The 16,968-nt window shown below is 46.0% G+C and overlaps 1 long non-coding RNA gene across 2 annotated transcripts in view; it reads left to right on the top strand.

Annotated features, from left to right (window-relative positions):
- The first annotated feature begins 10,359 nt into the window (after nt 1–10,359).
- LOC138260827 (uncharacterized) overlaps nt 10,360–16,968 on the top strand; it is a 59,920-nt gene continuing 53,311 nt past the window's right edge. For both annotated transcript variants that reach the window (XR_011199018.1, XR_011199017.1), the window contains exon 1: nt 10,360–10,618. This is a non-coding gene — a long non-coding RNA (uncharacterized lncRNA). The remainder of the gene's footprint in view (nt 10,619–16,968) is intronic.

The following is a 16,968-nucleotide window of genomic DNA, read 5'->3' as shown; positions in this document are numbered from 1 at the left end:
CAGACGGAGTCACCAATTGTAGGAGAAAAGATAAGTTTTATTAGATGGTTTACTAGCCCGAGCCAGTACAGAGTCCCTGGACAGTCAAGTGACTATCCTACGGAGGCTGCCCCTTCACTCTGGGGCACCCAACCTTATATATACACAAAACTGCTTAGTCAGATGACAACTCCACCCCCAGTGTATTCAAGGTCCTCTGCGGCCTTCAGAATATTTCAGGGATACACGTGTGGTGGGAGAAGGTACAGATGTAGCTGGCAGGAGGTGGCAACGACCTGTACAAATTCAGGAGGTTTGTCGAGCACATGGCAACATAATAAAGATAAACAGATGCCTAGCAGCTATGGTGTATGATTAACTTTATGTACATTTTGTCATGGGGATGCCTATTTGAGCACTGCTAATTTTTGGGGGACTGGATGGAATATCAAGGCATAACGTTAGGCCCTCTGGTATAATGATTTCATGTTTAATGTTGTTCTGATTGCCTGTTTAATGTTTTCAATGCATGCAATTTTCCTAACGAGCCTGTGGGGGATGTTTCAATAAATGTGTTTTAGAAAAAATTTCATGAACATCATTTTATGGGCATGGCTTTTCCCCTTAGCCCCATTTCATCCCTGGCATTTTATGCTGCACTGACTTCTAATACTTTGTCCAGGATCAGCTCTTGACAAAAGACATAATTGATTGCCAATAATATGCTGCATTTATGAGAAAGTTGTGGATCCTTTTTTCTTTTACTAATTAGGAGACAGTTGGGCAGTAAAAACTATGCCCAAAGTCCATAAAAGCTGATAGAACGCCAGAGAAAAGATAGGAAAACTAGATGCCCATAGTCCATAAGGTGAATACCGACATTACACCCAAAGGGCCTGGTTTAAATGTAGGTGGGTGCCAAGCTGTGTGATATCAGGCAGGTTTTGCTCATCCAGTCCTGGTTGTTTTCTGTGCATCACTGTACTAAGTTTTCACATTATCATTACCAAACCAGTATGAAAGGGAAATAAATCAGCAATGCATAAGATACGCATGTCTTACATGGAACAACTTGAGTGTGCTCTCGTGTGTGCCAATTTAGGATAGTTTGATTTCCCCCTAATTCCACGAAATTTAGATAACATTACAAGTAAATATGCAAACTGTATATTTTACAATATATGCTATACTTTAGCATGAACTGCTTCCTCATGTCAATTTTTCCCACAAGAATGCATGTTAACAAAGCACCACGAACAACAGCTATTCGCGTTCTGTTGTTCGTGTGAATGACATGTTTTGTGATGAAGTTCTACTGCTAATGGCATGTAATTACGTGAAGAGTCATCATGGTGTAGTTTCAGGAATTTAGCGTAACTAGTACAAGTCAAAATTTCAAAAATTATGTGCATAACACCTGCATAATCTAAATTTCACCCAGGCCTAGATGTTGCAGCTGCTCCCCACTTGTTTCTCTTATCTGTTCATCTCAGCCATAATTGATCCTGATCTCCCATTGTCTATCCCTCCTTAACAGTCCTGCCAGCTTGTCTTCTTCTGTACTTCTTGTTCTTTCTGCTTAGCTGTCTAACCACCTATTTCTGTGCCAATATCTGGTGTCCTATCATGTTTTCCGTTTGTCCCTCTTTCACGTTGCAGTTGGTGTTTTGCTTCCCTTTCATTTTAAACTTACCTCTTTGCTCAGCACGTCTGTTTTTCACTACTTGTCTTTCTTCTTGGTAGCTGAGTTTTCCTGGATTTTCCTTGTTTTTACGCTTTTTCCTTCTGTGTCCCTCTAATTGTTCTGATATTTCTCTAATTCTGTTTCCCCCTTTTGTCTGCTTCCCCTCTCTTCCTCACAAGTCTTTCACAGTAATGCATTTTTCCCAGTCTGTGTTTTAGTTCTGTTGGTTAAATGCAGAGGAAATCAATTCTAATGAACCCTCCTTCACCCTTACCCGTTATTTCTAGGGAAAAATAATTCAGCATAGATCTGCACCTTCAAAGGAGAGGAGGTTGTGAAAATAATTAGGTTCAATCTCCATAAGGATTTAATACAGCTAAGCAACAGGTACTTGTACTACGTTCTTAATAGAAATGCAGCACCAAATTACCAATTTAAAGAAGAAAAAAAAAGTACATTTCTCCAATAACATCTCTTGTTAAGGTCTATAAGAGAGAGGCATCCCTGTCACTGAGCATTATCTTAGGGACAATGGAAGCCTGGAAAAGAAAGTTGCTTTATTTATTTACATGTTAAAAAGAAGAATTAAGTGCTAACACACATAAGGTTTTGTAAAGCACTAGAAAAATAATGCATTTTTGTTTTCCTTTTTCAGAATGGATAGAGTTTTGAATTGCAGGCCTCTAACTAGGAAAGCATATTCCTGTGCCTCTGCCCCATTCTTGTATTTGCTAAACGTGAAGATGAGAACACACTAAGCTGCTGCTCTACCCCAAGCTGCTGCTCTGTCTCGCGACTTTGCAAAGGTGTGTTCTGTTGCAGCAGGGCGCTTTCCCCAGCAGGGCGTTTTCTCCAAGTTAAGGGTATTTCAGAACACCGGTCTGTGATCATGCTAATGAGTCTTGTTATGGATAATCGTGTATTATGCACATCTGAAGCTGCCAAACTAAAGCCTTGTTCGGAGTTTCCTCTCGGTCAGTAGGAACAGCTGCAGTGGAAATAATGGGGCGTTCTTATTCCCATCTATATTTGTTCGTGCACTTTATTTTAAATAAGGACAAGAAAATAGTCAAGTAATAAATGGCTAATCGGGTGAGAAGTAAGAGCGATGGAATTAAATCAGAAGGCATTTTGGCACTCCCAATTCACAAAACTATATGTGTGAGCAAATCAGATAATATCATTTTGTCACTGGCCTTTTTTTATCTGTCCAAACTGGTGAGGTTACCATGCTGTATAAAAAATTAACACTAAAATTTCCAACCTAACATTATAGGCATGCAGCAGTCATGGAACACTCTGTATTATAGCACAACTTTTCCCCATATGCGTTCCTTCAGTGTAATTGTCACATATGCATGTGGACTATTAATGATGCACAACTATATTGTGTGCCCACTTCATTGATCCATATCTACGCAAACAACGACCTAGATTTACCCAGAAATGTGCAGTGCGACCCTTAACAAATAATATGCAGCTTTGCGATAGGCAAACTAAAACAACAAATCACTGCATTGTACATACACGGTGTTGCAGTGCAGTTGCAGTGTGGTCATTAGACTAAGGGGCATATTTGGAAGGGGAGTTACATTGCTCTTGCACCACACAACGTAATGCAAGCACAATGCAAGCCCAAAGTGAGAGTTATGAAGCCATGCATGGCCTCCTTGCATGGCCCTGAATGGCTTCATAAATATGGAGTAAAGCAATGCAGCACGAATCACTGCGTTGCGTTACTCTGCCCCAGGAACGCGTTTCATGGGTGTATGTGGGGGTTGTTTGAAATTTACATAATTAGCTTTTGTATAATTAAAAAAATGGCAAAATTACACGAATTGCGAATCTGTCATTTCACGCTATGTTTTGGTGTAAAATGCGTCCTCACACCTATTTTTAGTACAAGGATGCATTGAAACAAAAGTAATGTGAACAACAGCACTTGCATTTTGTTGTTCTTGTGCACTCATGGAATTTTTTACCACAAAGTGTACATTCACTGTAAATTTTTTGCACAAACCTCTCTTGTAGATTTTTGCAAAAAAACTGAAAACTTAGCTCTTTGAGTAACTCTTCCAGGAATGGCCTCACATACCAGCTACATAGCACTGGATAAACTCACAGGCAATTGGTACGCTATAAAAACACCAATAACATAACATAACATGGCATGTAATTAAGCGAAGTGTCGTAATGGTCCAATTTCAAGAGTTTCATATAATAAGCGTTCCACTAAATTCCTGAAATTATGCACATTACACCGATGTAATTTAAATTTTGCAGAGGCCTAGAAGTATCACACTTGTTTTTGGCCATGGTTTGTACCTGTTTTCATTGGGAGCTATCATTCTACGCAAAGTCAGATCATGCTACTTTGCATGATTTTATTTGATCTGACTTTACATTAAATCATAAGGATGTTTTCACTGTTACGTGTTGTTACTCCTCTTACTACAGATCAACAGGGATTTTGCAATATGCAGCACAATTGCATTTGACAATGTTTCTTGCATAACTCTTTAGTACAAAATTCCATTTGCAAGTGAAAGTTAGCCACTGCTATATAGTTTGCATTGCTTTCCATCACATGCACTCTTGCAGAAGCTTAATCAATTAAGGCTATTATTGCTTGCAATCTGTTCCCCAATCCTGAATAGTTAACAACCCAGTAGAATGTCAGTGCTATGTGCATCCACAACATTACATTTCAATATATCCACTACCTATTTCAGTGTTAAACTTTAACACACATTGATAAAGCCAATACTTATAGCATCTGTACAGTGAAAAGATTTTCTTCTGTCAACACAGGCAGCGAAAGGAGTGGAGGAGAACAAACGCAGACAGAGAAGTTTAAGAATAATGGGGGAAACAGGGCACTGCCGCTCATGTAGTGGCTCAGATAGTTGCTCAGGCTATTTTTAAGTGCACCTACAATAATAGATGAGAGAACTGAAACAAAAGGAAGCAATGTGATTTTGTCTGAATATGTTAGAAGTAAGACTAGATTTATGGACCTTAGAAGACATTAAGATCCTCATTAGGAGTGGTGATATTTGTTGCACTTGATAAAATCCAACTCCTTTGAGTTGGAATTTATCCAGAATGATAAATACCAACCAATTACGGAGAATAGCATGCTGATTTTGGTGTTTACCACTCCAAAATCGTCATGTGCTAATAAATACTGTCCATTTTTCCACCAATAAATATCAGCAAGTATGACCTGATGATATTTATCACAAAACTCAAAATTGCGATATGTGCGATAACAGCAGTAACAGCACATATTGCAATCATCCCTGTCACTCATAATGAGGGCCTTATTGGTATTCCCTCAATTTATGGAAATTATGGCCTGCATCAGCAACTGGACTCTGACTATTAGAGGCTTCGCAACATTTAAGGGATACACTAAAATGCACACACCGGTCTGATGCCTTCAGATTGATGAGTTTCCCATATGAAAAAGCCCTTTTAATAAAAAATATTGCAGGAAATTTGACAGAGAAACGTCAGAACAAGAATCAACCAAATGGCACTAACACGAAGAGAGAGAAAAGCGGCAGTAGACATGGGGCGGGAGAAAAAGTGTTACTTGGATATGGGTAGTGATACTGCGGCACAGGCAGATTTAAAGGTACTAGGTTGTAGCTGACAGCAAAGTTATAGAGAAGCATAGAGAAATGAAGGCACACTTAGGAGTAATGGTATTGGGTGTAGGCAGAAATAGAGGTACTGTGATACACGCATGGTTAAAGTTTCCAGTGCATAGGTAGGGACACAGGTAATAGAGAATAAATAGTAATTGAGATCTAGGTGAATTTGTTTTGTCTTGTAGTGCTTACATTACTGGAGACCCTAGACTTGGATTTTAATGATGGCCTTGCACCCAACCCTTTGGTGTAAGGATGACTGGTCTGTGCCAGCCTGCCACTAACAGACGAGTTTCTGACCCCATGGGGTGAGGGCCTTTGTGCTCTCTGGGGTTCAGGAACAAAGCCTGCTCTGGGGGGAGGTGCTTCACACCTCCCGCCTGAAGGAACTGCAACACTTGGCGGTGAGTCTCAAAAGCTCAGGCCTGCTGTTACAGTGCCCCAGGGCACTCTAGCTAGTGGAGATAACCGTCCCCTGGAGCAAGCCCCACTTTTGGCAGCAGGTCCAGCAAGAAAATTAGGGAAATCAAGGAGGAGTGACCACTGCAGCCAGGACCCACCCCTAAGGTGTCCATATATAAAGTGACCCCCTCCTTGCAGAATCCTACAACTTGGTTTGGAGGATGTGACCCCCCTCCCCAAAGGGAGAGGGCACACAGAGAGTGTAGCCACCCTCAGGGTCAGTAGCCATTGGCTACTGCCCTCTGACCCCAATAACACCCCTAAATCCAATATTTAGGGGCACCCCTGGACCTTACTCACCAGATTTCTGGTGACCTCAAGGAAGAAGAAAGATGGACTGATAAGCTGACCACCCCAGCAGTGAAGATTTCAGGCGACCACTGACGTGACCCCACCCCTACAGGCCTGTCGGCAGCTTCAAATATTCTGCTACCAAAATGTGATGTATCCTGCAGGACCAGTGATCTCTACAAACCCCCAAAGGACTGCCTGCCCACCAGGGGACCAATATCTCCAGTGGACAGTGGCCCCTTCCAGAAGAAACTCCAACAAAGAATTCCAGAGCCTCCTGAATCCACGAGCCCTGTCCACTCTGCACCCGACGTCCACGGCCCATGTCCAGGTGGCCCATCGGTCCAGAGACGGTCCCCAGGTGATTCCAACCTTGAGTCCACCCTGGGCTGCCCCCTCCTGGCCAACACGATGATGCCTGCAGCCTAAATCCGGAGGATCTCCCTGACCGCAACTTGGTCCGACAAAGATTTCTGACTCCTCAAGGTACCCCTGTACCTGCAGCCCCCAGTACGTGGGAATCCAACCGATGGTACAGCAACTTCCAGCGGGTTCCTCTCCTATCTACCCAGCCTTTGGTTTTCCGAGACCGACCCAATGGGCCCAGCCTCCAGCATCTTTGTGACCCCCAGGGTTTCTCTATGGAAAAGCAATGGGCGCCTGAGGCTGTATTTGCACCCGGCCGCTCATGTGCCGCTGGGGATGTGTGTTTGGTGCCGACCTGTGCCCCACCCCAGTGATGACTTAAACCCCCCAGGTCTGTGCCCCAAAGTCACAGGTACTTACCTGCAGGCTGTTTGTTTCTGAGTACTCCCACTCTCCATAGGAGTCAGTGGAAAACCCCACACCTACCTTGACCTCTGCACCCAGCCGACCCTGTTTTGCTGGTGGTGCACTTCTGGGGTCAATGTGAACCCCCACCGATAGACATCCTAACTCTTGAAGACTGGGCTCGTCGAGTACTTACCTGTAAACGGTGTTGATACTTTTCCTCCCCTAGCACTGCATTGCTTCCTATGAAAAATTAAACTGTGTTGACTTTTGAAATTGAAAAGTGTTACTTACTTGTAAACTGTTTTACTGGTGAAATCTAAACAAAGTACAATTGATACGTATGCTTAATACTTACTTGCAACTGTACTTACTTGTAACAAGAACCTTTTGGTTCTAGTAATAAAGTAACAAAATATATTTTCCTACATAAATACATTGATCTGGAGTTAGTCATTGAGTGTGTGCCTCGTTTCTTGACTGGGTGTGTACAACAAATGCTTTGCACTACCCTCTCACAAGCCTAACTGCTCGACCACACTACCACAAAAGAGAGCATTAGTATTATTTACTTTAGCCTCTGTAAAGCCTCAGGTGAACCACTGGACTCTGTGCACACTATGGGGGTCATTACGACCCTGGCGGTCTGAGACCGCCAGGGCTAAAGTGGCGTCCGTACCGCCAACAGGCTGGCAGTACGGAGACCCGTATTTCGACCACGGCGGTAGCGCCGCGGTCGCACCGCCAGGGCCGGCGGTTTCCCGTCGTTTTAGCTCCGGCGGTGATAATCCGCCAGGGCAGCGCTGCAAGCAGCGCTGCCCTGGGGATTATGAGTTCCCTACAGCCTGTTTCTGGCGATTTGCACCGCCAGGAAGAGGCTGGCGGGAAGGGGAGTCCTGGGGCCCCTGGGGGCCCCTGCACTGCCCATGCCACTGGCAATGGCAGTGCAGGGGCCCCCTAACAGGGCCCGTGCAGCTTTTCACTGTCTGCATAGCAGACAGTGAAAAGCGCGACGGGTGCAACTGCACCCGTCGCACGGCCGCAACACCGCCGGCTCCATTAGGAGCCGGCTCCTATGTTGCGGCCGCATCCCTGCTGGGCCGGCGGGCGTAAACTAGGTTTGCGCCCGCCGGCCCAGCGGGGATGTTGTGATGGGCACCGCAGGAGTGCAGCCGCACAATGTTGTACTGACCCCATATATCCCATTAGTATACACAGAGCCAGCTTCCTACAAACAGTATTTATATAGCTGTTCTGTACACATTGTCTATTATATGCCACATTTTCTAGTATTGCCTCCACCAAATAGCTCTTGGACGAATGGAGATAATTAAACTGGGGTGATGGGGTCCAATAAAGCTGCCAGGATACTTACAATATTGGCATCTACAGGTGCCATGGATGAGCTCTTTTGCCAGTTTGGAAATTACCAATATGGAGGGGGTGATCTGAGCAGGGTCTGGGTAAGAATTCTATAATCTTGTCGGGATAGGTGCCAGAGTCTTGTAAAATTTAGCAGAGACCCCATCGAGGGGTTTAGGGTGGTGGAGATAAGGTGAGGGTAAGGGAAGCAAAGCATATACACCTAGTGGCTGAATTGCACAATGTGAAACCAGATAACCTGAGATTAATCCTGGCTTTACCCACTTGTGTGATCCTAGGCAATTGTTAAATTTCACTTTCCCTCTTTTTTCATTATTATATATAAAAGTACCTCAAATACATGACATCAGGATGTGCATTGTAAAAAAAAAAAACTTCATCAATATCTATGCATGTTTGGGCCTTCCTGGGCCTCATGCAAGCATTCATAAAACGTGCTGAAAACCTTGGCTATGTTCTCATCTACAGCCTGCCTCTTGTTACTTGGTCCCTTCTGAATGGTCCTATGTTTACACACCACAAGCTTCCCAGCTCTACCTCCCCCATGGTAGTATTTCTGCTTTACTCTTAGCAGGCAGTAAGTCATTTCTGTCAAGGGTTTGATGTTTTGAGATGCCACCTCAGCATGAGCACACATCTTTAAACTTTCATAGGGTTCGGCCATCTGTATGTACTTCCATTTTCCTTCTGGTGTGTTTCCAAGTCCTACTTCACTTCCACCTGCTTGTTTCTCCAAGTGGCAACTGCTTTTATCTGTCCTCAAAGGACTATCTTGACTATAAGAATATGGCTAACCCTATCTGCTAGTGTTGGAGTTTATAAGTGTCCCAGATCTTTGCACATTTAACCATTTTGCTATGCTTAGTGAATCAAAGTAATAATATATGTAGCCTACAGACTCCTTTCTCGTCATCTATTTGAAATTCCACAAATAGGCCAAATAAAACCAATGGACTCCTTTTAAGTAATTGCATCTATTCAAGGTAAGCAAAAGGGTGTCTTCTAGCATATACTTTTCAATAAGAACTAAAATCTTTGTAGATTTATACATATTCCAACATTTGGAAATTCACAGTTCAGTGACTTTTCAGCAAGGGATTGGGCTTGGACTCAAGATGAATGCAACGATGGCTGCAATAAACATATGTCAAGACCGAAAAGTAATGGAAATGTATGAGTTCACACAAACATGTGCTTTAAACTATGAAAAGTAAAATTCTACTTGAATTCCATAACTGTAAGGCCCTGCGAAGCTGCTGCACAGGTGTACCTTTCACCATCAGACACCAAGTTCTGGTCAAAGTAACATATTTGAGAGGGTTAGCTTGGGAAACGTGTATCCTTTGCAGATCACAGGTTTCAATACGCACATGACAAACTTTATTTTGATCCTTTTGGCAAAGAAAACAATAACATTTACATATAGTAATAAACTACCATACTACCTGCCCCGGGACCACTACCCCACTCTGAAAATAAAGGAATGTGACAGTCAATATTTGACGCAATGAATTTCTAAAAAGAAAAATCCAAGTAAAAATACACACATAAACTGCCAGATTTAGCTCTAAAAGTCAGAAGGTCTTACAAAAACAGCTGAGGCACATGGCCCACTAATTATACGGTCTCTGAGCGTATTTCATGCACCTGTCTAGAAAAACATAAAATAGAGGTGTTTCATGCTGCCTTTAACCCGTTTTGTATTTACCGAATTCTGCTGCACCCAGGAACCAGGAAGTAGTCTTGTAGGCCAGTGTTCACCCCCTTATGCCAAAAACCTTTTGACTTTGTAGGCCCCTGAACCTTAAATGAACTGTACTGAATGGAGTGCTTTTAGAACTGAGAAAAGGGGAGAGCTCATCAAAGCTTTCTAAGCAGATGCTTGTTGCTGAGCAATCAGTATAATGAGTCTAAATCGATCTCTTTGTTTCCATCTTCCCTGGCAAACACATACACCTATGGCTGAAGCACTACTAGGGTGAAGCGCTCTCACCAAAGTGGGGGGGCGCGGCCCGTTAGGGGTCGGGGCCTCCGAGGACCAGGACTCACCCCCATTTTTTTGCCGCACCGGAGGTGCACAGTGCTGGGCGGACTTCCGCCCCCGCGCCTCGCGAGGCGTTGGGGCAGAAGTACAGCAGGGGGCCAGACGTTGGTTTGGCGTTGGCTTCTGGCCGGATCCGGCCGCCGCAATCCAGTGGGGGGCTATTTAAGAGCCCCCCCAAGAAGGCTAGTCCTTCTTTACCTGGTGCGGCGGCTGGGTTCACATGGGAGCCCGCGTTTGAGATTCCCGCTTCCTCGGTTTCTTCGGTTGCTGACGTCTTCTGGGTCTTCACTGCTTTGCCATCGTCTTCTGGGTCTTCACTGCTTTGCCGTCGTCGGACGTAGAGGACCTGTAAGTATTTGCGCTGCGCACGGGCTCGATTTATTCGCGTTCCAGTGGCGTGCCGGGCCCCCTGTTTTTTAAGCCACGCGGGGGTGCTGTTCAACTCGCTGCGGTCTCTCGGCTTCGGGGGCAATAATTCGCAATCTGGGCTGCGCTTTGCAGTGTAAGTATTGGCGCGCCCAGCTCCGCGCGCACTGCTTGTTTACTTGGCCCCCCCCTTCTCAAACCGCATGGGGTGCTTTTTGCGGCAGGCTCCTTGTTAAATTTATTGCATGCGCGTTTTAGGGAATCTAGGTATCCCGAGCCAGAACGCCGGTCACAGGGTAAGGATTGGCGCGTCCAGCTCTGCGTCGAGCAGGCTCTTTAGGCGCAGTTTGTTTTCAAATCATTTTGGGTGGGCAGGATTTACCATTTGAAACAGTGCGCGACAGGCGCTTTAAAAATAAAATAAATAAAAAAATTGATACCAGCGCGATTTATAGACTCCAGTCATTTGTTGTGTAATTTTGCGGAATGCACGCAGGGCCAACTGGTCTTGTGTTTGTGTGTCGCACTGTTTTTTAAATGTTGTGATCAAGGTATACTTATTGTTATTGACACGCAAAGAATTTATGTGCAGCATGGGTTTTCAGTTTTAGCGCCGGGGAAATGTATATTACTGCATGATAGCTGTGGTATTACACCTGCCTGTGTGGCGCGTGATGTTTACAAAATATTGTTAATGTAACAATTGGCTTACTTGCATTCAGCTAAAGGGTGTGTGTGGCCGTATGGTTGCACTAATTATTCTGGCTGGCCTTGGCTGAGTTGAGTACTTAAGAAGTGTTATCCTCTTGATCCAGTTGTTAACTGTGTTTGTATTTGTATTGTTTGTCATCAATAACACAATTTTAAAAAAACAACAACAAAAAACTTCTTCAATTTCAGCCTCAGGACAGTTGCTTGCGTTTTCATTTCATCATGCCACCAAAAAAGGCTGGCACCCCAAAGGGAAAAGGGAGGGACCCCAAATTATCCCAGTTGTTAAGATTGGTTTTAGAAAAATTGGGGAGCGATGATGCAGTAGAGGTCAATGGGTCCCCTGAGAAAGAAGTTAGTGGGGATAGGACCAACCGCCCAAAGCGGTCCCATGTAGCTCCCAGCACTGCTTTACCCCCCGTTAAGCGCAGGAGAAATGGAAAGACGCCGGTTCCTGCCTCCATTAATCAGGCGCCCTCCACAGCGGTTAGTCCGCCAGCACATAAGCCTCCAGCCCCCACCGCAGCCCCTCCCCCCGCGCCTCCGGCCTAAACTGTTGGCACCACTACATCACCGGGTCTGGGTCTAGAGGGGTCTTGGCTGATATCCGTAAGTCCCTGGCCGCTTTGGGTCCTACAACGCAGTCAGGGGTCCCACCCGCTCCTTTACCAGGTGTAGTTTTGCCTGCACCGCCTGTGCCCCCACCTGCTCGGGTTCCCGAGCAGCAGGCGCATGTACAGGATCCTTCCTGGCAGGCATTACTAGAGGTATCCAAGTTGTTAGCCAGTATTAATGCCCCAACTATCAACACACCGCCGCCTACAATCCCGTGGGGGTCAAGCGATTCCTTGCAGAATTCACTAAATGACCTAAAGCGCCAGGTGGACGCACTGGCGGCGGCACATACCTCAAATCCTCTGCAAGCTTCAGTTAATAGCCCGAGTGTCGCCCTGACACCAGGCGCTGTTCTTGCATCACCCCCCTTAGTTCAAAATGTCCTGCCTAGTAGCAGCAAGGTTCCTAGTCAGGATAACCCTACAAAGGAAGGGACAACAGATGTACTGCTATCCAGACCAGGTAAGCTGGCAGCTCACGTTAGTACAGAGGTAAAGGAGAAGATATGGAAGGGGGATTTTGTGGACATCTTTTCATTAATAAGGGCAAAAAGGAGGGAGGTTGAGACAAAATAAAAAGAACCTAAGTCATCCTCTTATGTTGAAAGGAAGCCCAAAATAGAAGAGAACATTACAAATTGGTTATTTGATTTTAACGTATTCATGTCAATTTTGTTGGAGACAAAACGGAGTTGGGCACCTCTTTGATTTATTACGCAAATAAAATATTGAAGGCCCAACACACTTATGGGGGGGGGTCTGCTTGGTTGGAATATGACAGAGATTTTTGTTGGGCTAAGGTAGTAGATCCATCCATTGGCTGTGATCAAACTGAGGTTAATGTATGGCTAGAATGCGTTAACAACAAGGTCTCTGGGAGGCAGCCCCTTCGGCCACAAGTGTCAGGTGAGAAGAAGGGTTCTTGCTGGGCATTCAACAGGAAGGTGTGTTCACGTCCCGCCGGATCCTGCAAGTTCAGACACAACTGTTCCTTTTGCGGGCACCCCTCCCACACAGAATTTAAATGTATCAAGAAGTCAAAAGAGAGGGGCAGATATCCTAGTAAGCCATCAAATTGATCGCCCCCTGCCTTCCCCTATTAGACTAGATTTGTTGCGCCCGTGGTTACAGGCTTACCCGGTCTTAGATTCCACAATGGTACTTCTTCACGTTTTTTCCTTTGGTTTCAGGGTACCAGCCTCTAATGTCTCACCAGTGAATCACTGTAAGAACTTAATCTCAGCATCACAGAACTCTTTGGTGGTAGCCAGAAAGCTGACAAAAGAACGGGCCCTGGGCAGGCTAGCAGGCCCCTTCAAAAGTCCGCCTTTAACAGGCTTTATGTGTTCCCCTTTGGGAGTGGTTCCTAAGAGGGAACCGGGGCAGTTCAGGCTCATTCACAATTTGTCACCCCCCCGGGGGTCATCAGTTAACGATGCCATTGATCCTCAACTTTGCTCGGTCCACTATGCATCAGTTGACAACACAGTGGAAAAAGTAAGGGCGTTAGGCCATGGGGCGTTGTTAGCAAAAACCGACATTGAGTCAGCTTTCTGACTGCTTCCTGTACATCCCGAAGATTATCACCTGTTGGGTTTTCAATTCCGGGGAGAATACTACTATGATCAATGTATGCCCATCAGTTGTAGTATATCATGCAGTTATTTTGAGCAATTCAGCACTTTTCTTCAGTGGGTTTTCTCTCTTCGTACTGGTCACCGCGATGTCATTCATTACTTGGATGAATTCTTAATCCTGTACCCTCCTAGGTCTGACAAGTGCGGGGTAGGCTCTCCGGGCGTTGATCGCAATGTTTGAGGAATTTGGGGTCCCTTTGGCTCCAGAAAAGACGGTCGGCCCTTCCACTTGCATCACTTTCCTGGGGATTGAAATTGATTCTGTGGCCGGGGAGTGTCGCTTGCCTCAGGAGAAGTTGCTAGCCTTCAAAGGGTCCATTCGTACAATCTTGTCTCAGAAGAAAGTGACCCTTCACCAGCTTCAGGTACTGGTTGGCCAGCAGAATTTCGCACTAAGGATTATTCGTATGGCCCGCCCCTTTTCTAGATCTATCGCTCGTTGAATGGCCGGGCTCACACTCGGTTGTCTGGGGAGGTTAGTGAGGGCTTAAGGTTGTGGGATCTTTTTCTCCAAAAGTTCAATGGAGCCGTCATTTGGCCGGACAAGGCGATTTCCAGCCCCACGCTGGGCCTGTACACTGATTCTGCAGATAGCATAGGTTTTGGCGCAATACTGTGCCCCTTGTGGTGCAGGGCTGATTGGCCAGAGGATTGGGTCAGCAGGGGTTGGACCAAGAACATAGCCTTTTTGGAATTATTCCCTATTGTTGTAGCTGTAAATATCTGGGCGGAAGAATTGAAGAATAGGGTTGTAATCTTTTGGTCTGACAACATGGCGGTAGTAGAAGTTATTAACGGCCAAGGGGCTTCATGCCCTCTGGTCCTGCGCCTGTTAAAACACCTGATTTTGGCCTGTCTGCAACACAACATTACTTTCAGGGCTAAACACGTACCTGGGGTTCATAACAACGCAGCTGGCGGTCTGGGCGATGGAGAAGATGACGGAGTTCCCAGAATTTCTGTGGAGAATTGGTGCCCCGCCCTCCCAGACTTAGTAGCGACATCTCTAGCACCACGCACTAAGAGAGCTTATGAGAACGATTTTTACCATTACAGAGGGTTCTTGCAGACGCAGCATATTTCCGAAATCTTCACCGAGTTCGCGGTTTGCGCTTTTCTGCAGCATCTAAAAATCTTGGGGCGCCCTGTGTCTTGTGCAAAGGCTTACTTGGCGGCGATACATTTCTTTGCAAGGATCAGAAAACTAGAGGGACCTTTGAATACTTTTACTATAAAGCGGGCTCTAGCGGGTTGGGCCAGGGTGGTCCACGTTAGTGCAGATGCCAGGCGCCCGTTACCGCACCCCTGATGGAGAACCTTTTGCGTGCACTCCAAGACGTCTGCTCTTCACAGGCTGAGTCGGCTCTATTTGCCGCAGCATTCGCGGTGGCCTTTTACGGGGCCTTCCGCATCAGCGAATTGGTGGGCTCCTCCAGGGGCGACCACGCAGGAGGGTTACAGTGGGGTGAAGTGACAGTCAGGCAGGGTCCCTTTCTATAGTCTTGCGCAAATCAAAAACAGACCAGCTTAAAAAATGAGCGCGCATCACACTCTGTGCCGCGTCCGGATCCCCCTTATGCCCGATGTCGCTAACGAATAGATACCTTGCGGTCCGCCCTCCAGCAGGCTCTTCTGCCTTGTTCATACACCCTAATGGGGACTGCCTATCGCGCTACCAGTTCTTGGAGGTCTTCAAGTTGGCCCTGAAGGCAATTGGGGTGGATCAAAAAGGATACTCCTCCCATTCATTTAGAATAGGGGCAGCCACGCTGGCGGCGGCTGCTGGCCTGCCGGCTACCACAGTAAAAGGCATCGGGCGGTGGTCGTCAGAGTGTTACAAGCGGTACATCAGGCCCAAATTGGTATAATGGCGGCGCTGATGCTAGTATGTGATCTGCTCACGCTATTTTCTTTTCTTTTCAGTCAAATGTCTCAACGTGTAGTTTGGGTTCTGGGGCATTCATTTGTTCGACGGGCGGCGTACCGGGTGCAACAGCTCTGTGGGTCGAATCTGGCGATGGTGCAAGGTGTGGCGTTAAGCTGGTGTGGAATTGGTGGAGTGGGCATCACTCAACTACAGCATTTGGTCAATGTGACGAAAGGATGTGGGGGGCTGCAGTTATCTTATTATTATTCACTTAGGAGGCAACGACTTGGTGCGATTGGGCCGTAAGGCACTAAGGGAAACAGTATTCTTAGAGATCACTAAGTTGGCAAAACAATTTCCAAATGCAGCAATTGCTTGGTCACACATGGTGCAGCGTCGAAAATGGGGCACAGGGATCAGATCAAGGACTATCAATGTTTCAGTTCGCCGGCTTAACGCTGAGATGGACAAGCTTTGCCGGGGCCCTGGGCGTTTATGGAACATCCCCCACAAACTCTTAAAGGGCTCCCACATGTTTCACAGGGACCAGGTGCATCTATTTGAGGCAGGGACTGATCAATTCATTCGTGACATGTGGGGTTTTGCTCGCAGTCTTTTTTTGGGTGGGGAGGGCGAAGGACCTTTTGGGCCCTGGTCGCCCTCGTGGCGGAAATTGAGATATAAATGTGCATAGAAACAACAGGGGGGGTCCCCAAGGTTGGGCCCCCGGGAGGACACCTGGGATAGGATCCTGAAGTTCTGAGCCAACCAGCAGATGTATACACCCGATCAGGGGGTAAGAGAGCTCAGATCGCTGGGGGGAACATGGGGCTCAAGCTCTTGGCCGCCCCGCTACACCCCAAGTCTGATTGGTGTTTGGAGGGGGGGCGAAACCCGAAACATGAGAACAAGGTACGGTGTAGTCAGGGTAACCGCCCCTCCTATGGATACAGGTGAAATATGGGTCACCTGTGTGGTCCAATGGGGGTTCAGGACAGGAAGGGATCCTGTCAGATTTGATTTATGGTCACTAAACTCTCATGACATGTAAATATGATAAATGTTTGTGGAATTAATAACCTTTACACTTGATATAACTAGTTTGCTTTAAAGTTATAAGATATTCTGAAATGTTTTTGATAATAAAAACCACTTCCAATGAGTTAAGTTTGTCGGTCTGTGTATTTCTGGTGGGGGGAGTGTGGGCTGTCTGGAGGCCTCCGGATCCTAACACCGTGTGAGGCACCTCAATCCCTCAACACAGACTCTGCCATTGCCAACTGGGGCCCAGTAATCCACATTTGAGTGGGTCAGTCCTGCATTTCAACAGTGAATAATGTTTTGCCAAAGCCCGTTTGAATGCTGTGGATCAATGAAGTCTCATAGATAGCTTGTGTTTGTGTTTGTTTGTGCACCCAACAAAGTAAACCGATGTGGAAGTACTATATTTTTAAAATATTGAAACCAGACTCAGGGTTCTTTTGCCTTAAAAAAACATTTTGG

This window comes from Pleurodeles waltl, chromosome 10 (genome assembly GCF_031143425.1).
Source record: "Pleurodeles waltl isolate 20211129_DDA chromosome 10, aPleWal1.hap1.20221129, whole genome shotgun sequence".
NCBI classification, from domain to species: Eukaryota; Metazoa; Chordata; class Amphibia; order Caudata; family Salamandridae; genus Pleurodeles; species Pleurodeles waltl.
The sequence above is the reverse complement of the archived record's forward strand: the minus strand, read 5'-3'. Positions and strand labels throughout refer to the sequence as shown.